Below are 4,675 nucleotides of genomic sequence, written 5' to 3'. Positions count from 1 at the left end.
CACAGATTTTGAATGTATGGAAAAGAGTTAACAATGAAATAAGCAAACCTGGGGCTTGAAAATCTAGGCATTGGACCTATGATAAGGTTTGTGTGCACTTATTAGGTAGCAATTATACTTTACTTCCATATGGTTGTTGCGAAGGACAAAAATTTTCCTTGGAATTCATAGCTGATTGTATGGCAAGAAAATCTTGTAAGGACATGGACACTAATAATTGGTATGTACATAATGTTAGGTATACCTATCTCTAGACTCGCGTCTCCAAGCTCACATGTGTTAGTTTGTGTGATCTATATCCATATATTATGGTGTATGGTCACCTTAATTATTTGATTTAAGGTTTGGGCCTAGGTGGCAATCTGTTAGTAGTCTATAAATTGAGCAAGTTGTATGTTACTTGTGTGTGATTAGAGAGTGCTTAGAGGTGTAGCCCTTATTGGTTAATATAATCTTGTGTGATCCTTAGTGGAAATCATGCTCTCTTGTCTTTATGTTAATCAATGTGTTTTGTCATTGAAAGAAAAAGAAGAAGGCTACAAGGACATGCTTCTACTGTAAGAAGAAAGGACACATGATCAAAGCCTACTACAAAAGGAAGAAGGACGAGGGTGAAGGCAAGGAGAAAGATAAAGAAAAAAAGAAGGTCAAGGACAAAGGGAAAGATGTAGCTAATGAGTCCGACATCACCATTGATTCTGATTATACAATGTGTTGCTACGATTTTGTAGCACGTGTTGAGTATCCTTAGTGGATATTTTTTGTACTGCATAGTGGATACCTTTATGGCCAATGGGAATTTTTGTTTTGCTCACCATCACTAGTAACCAAGAGTCCTACCAAGATCCTATATGATAATAGTTGTCTTCTTTCTGATATACACATCATGCATGACATGTATGTAGATCAAGAGAGGGTGTTAGTTTGTGTGATCTACATCCATATATAGTATGGTGTATGGTTACCTTAATCATTAGAGGATTTTTTGATTTAAAGTTCTAGTAATATGCTAGAAATGTGACACATCAGAGGCTAGGTGGCGATTCTCCACACTGATCAAGGCACCCTCCCTATTGGAGTAAATCAAGGAGAGGTGGAGATGAAAGCGAGTCTAGGTGGTAATCTCTTGGTAGCCTATAAATTGAGCAAGCTCTCCTTCACTTGGGTAATCACCAAAGAACTAGAGTTTTATCTTACCTATATATGATGATAGAATGCCCTAATGCTTATAAACTTCAAAGAAAAATCAAAAGCAGTAAACAAAAACATCCAATGGCTCCAAAACTGCATGTTTTTCGGAATGTAATTTCCTAATCAACACCAGACACTATTGGGTAGTCCCAATAGGAATGGACGAAAAAACAAAGCTAAGCCTTAGTGTAGTCCCCGACAGTGATGCCAAATATGTCCAAGTCAAGGGTAGTCCCCGACAATTATGCCAAATATGTAGCCTTGCCGAAGTATGTGTCATTGGATCTTGTCTAAAAGCCACAAACATAACTTCTCAATGTGGGTGCGCTAGCTCGTCCATCGTGTCCTCACTCCATTGTCACAGCGAAAAGCAATGGGGTGAAGGGAGAGCTCTACAAACGCAACAAGATATATATGGGTTCTCTCTCACAAAACACAAGGGGAGACGAAAAAGCTAATGCAAGATCAAAACCTACAATCAAATCCATGAAGCAAGCAAGATACAATGGCAGCCCAAGTGAAGTTCGGAACAGACCTCAGACTTGAACAAGGCAAGCTAGATATAATGTAGGCAAGCCTCACCAAGGCCGAGGGCAAAGTCACGGCCTATGAAAAGAGATTCCCAGAACTGGAAACCCGAGTCGCAAACCTCACCCAATAGGTAGCTGAGCAATAAAAGCAAAGCTATGAAGACATCACGAGATAAGCTAGCACAGGCACATGAAGAAAAGGAGAACATGCTTACAAGCCACCACGATGTGGTGATGCTAGAAGCACATACAAATCCAGTAAAAGCTCAAGATGACCTCACAAAGGCAAAACTTGAAATGCACACTGCTACAAAGATGGCAGCCAGAAGGCATGTACAACTTCCAAGAGGCAAGGATTGTGCAAGAGTAGTGACCATGATTAAATGGTTGAAGTAAAGAGGATGCCCATTATTCAACTACAACAACTCACTCACCAAACTCAGCCACAACCAACAGAAGAATTGGACAAACTCATTGAAAGAGCAGCCTCCACATTGGCTATTCTGCTGGTAAATCCAAGGGCCCCTCCTCAAACTTATATCCAGCACTGTTCTAAGCATCTCTAGAATCAAACCTCCCATCACAAGCGCAAGAGCTGGAACTGATCAAGGGTAAACAGGATATGGATAAGAATAATGCAGTGTTGCAGCATATGCTAGAAGTGCCATGGAACACCAAGGGCTCCTAGTAGTGATTGAGTGCTCCATCAGTCAAGTCTTAAGAGCCCCCCGAATGCTGGTAGCAGTTACCACTCATGCTATAAGTCTCTATGTCTTGAGAAGTTTCCCTTTCATCAACCTGCTGCTGAAAACGATGAAACTCCTTAGCACACGTCTACCTCAAATTGAGGTGTCTTGCCTGCATTTCACCTCACTCAAGACTAGCTAAGGCTGCTGCTTTCTGCAGCACTCATCACATTTCTCTACAGGGTGCAAAAAAATACAGATGCAAAATTTAGAGATTCTAAGATTCTCCCACGTGATGATAATCTACTTGTTGCAACCATCACGTCTTCCACATCCCCTGGCAATGACCCCTAATTTGAGGGACTTCCAAGAATTCCAGACCCTTGAGCTGTCACTGAATGGGTTAGTTTCTATTCCATTGCCTCTAGACTCTGGGTTTTAACTACACGTTAGTTAATTACTAAATAATTAAATTGGGAGCACATCTTATGCTTTTGAATCTGTTGATGTCCACTTACCCCCCTACAGTGCTGCTATGCAGCCCCCTGAATCAACTTGGTAAACAAGTAAAACTTTGAACAAACCACAACCAACAAAAGCCTCATAACTTTCGTAAAGGTAAGAAGCAGAAGCTTCATCTATAGCCATCCAACTAGAAATGAACTCGATATTGCAATCAGTTGTGGTAGCATTTCCACAGTACAAGCCCTCCAAAGGGAGCACTCCACCTTAAACTACAAATAAAGTAAGAAGCAGAAGCTTCATCTATAGCCATCCAACTAGAAATCAACTCTATATAGCAATCAGATGAGGGAGCATTTCCACAGTACACGCCCTGCTCCACCTTAAACTACGTACAAAGACAGACAACATACCATCCACACACTCGATCAACATAGATGCCATCATCACACTCATCAACATTACCACATTAACAGTTTTGATGTCACTTTTAATAACTGTAACTACTCTAGCTATTCTTAAAGCTTCTTGCAAGAAGGGGATTAAAGCTCTGCTACTGGATAAGATACCATGATCAACCCTTATAGGTTGTGTCTTCTTCTAGATGAAGCCATGGTAGCAGTTAAGCCTAAAAAGTCCACACTAACTTGAGCAGATGGTTATTCATCAAACGCCCAGCATTGACCTCAGTAGATGAAGAACACACTTGGAATATTTCTACATGATTCGTTCTGAAAACAGTCCTAAAGCATGGATTGATAACGTGAAATGTGTGACTGTATAGCCCACAAATTCAAACATTAATACTTGAGATCACCTCAGACCTAAATCATCATCCGTGTAAAGAAGGAAAACAATTACAAAAGTATCCATGCAGGGCCTTCGTGTAGAAGGTAGACAAAATTACCAGCACTGCTCTGGACGCTGCATACAAAACCTTGCTAGCGATTATTTATAATCCGAGTCTCCAGAAGAACTACCACCAGGCGTCTCCGCATTCAAAGAAGGAATGGAGCCCCAATCCTCATCCACGGGAGGCTCAGGAGGGTCGTTGAGCCCTGAGAATCCACCGCCCATTCCTCCGCCGAAGCCCCCGCCCATGGGAGGCCTTGGCGGCGGCGGACGAGCCGAGGCGCGGTCCACCCTTATCGCCCTCCCGTCCAAATTGTGGCCCTGCAGCTTCGACAGAGCAGTCTCTGCATCCGACTCGTTATAGTACGACACGAAACCGAACCCTCGGGACCTTCCCGTCTCGCGATCCGTTATGATCCTCACGTCGCTCACCTCGCCGTGTGCCGCGAAGGCTTCTCTCAGCCCGTCCTCTGACGTTCTGAATGATAAGCCTCCGACAAAAAGCTTGGCATCAGAGAAAGCACGCGTCAAGGCGTAAGAAGAAGGAAGAGATTTAGTTAGCACCTGCGAGAAGCCGCAAAGGAGTGTGCGTCTGGCTTGCGCCATGACGATGGATTGCAATAACAACAGGAGGAAGAGCGCAGAGGAATCTAAACTGAGAGGACAAGTAGAAGAAAAGATGAGGGTTTTCCTTGCCGCCTCAAGAACTAGGGTTTTACTGTCTTTTCACAAGCGGGCGGCGGTCATGACACGAGATTGTAATACAAAGAATTTGTCCGCGGACATTACAACCCGGGCACAGAGAGATAGATAGCTACGGGCAGGGTTCGGGAAAAGACCGGTTCGCTTCATCGTAGACCGATTACACATCGCCATACCCTGCCTGCCCATGCTAATGTGGTGGGAGTATCCACCGCCCAGAATTCATGGTCCGACCATCTCCCCCGCCCATAC

The 4,675-nt window shown here is 43.4% G+C and overlaps 1 pseudogene across 1 annotated transcript; it reads right to left on the bottom strand.

The window, feature by feature from the left end:
• Positions 1-3,690: 3,690 nt before the first annotated feature.
• LOC147617356 (glycine-rich RNA-binding protein 4, mitochondrial pseudogene) lies at positions 3,691-4,416 on the bottom strand (annotated as a pseudogene). The gene has a single exon (XR_015262411.1). The product of XR_015262411.1 is annotated as a glycine-rich RNA-binding protein 4, mitochondrial pseudogene (transcript).
• Between the last annotated feature and the right edge of the window lie 259 nt (positions 4,417-4,675).

The sequence above is a fragment of the Cibotium barometz genome, chromosome 37, assembly GCF_041138505.1.
Source record: "Cibotium barometz isolate CiBa-2024 chromosome 37, ASM4113850v1, whole genome shotgun sequence".
Taxonomy (NCBI): Eukaryota; Viridiplantae; Streptophyta; class Polypodiopsida; order Cyatheales; family Cibotiaceae; genus Cibotium; species Cibotium barometz.
The sequence above is the reverse complement of the archived record's forward strand: the minus strand, read 5'-3'. Positions and strand labels throughout refer to the sequence as shown.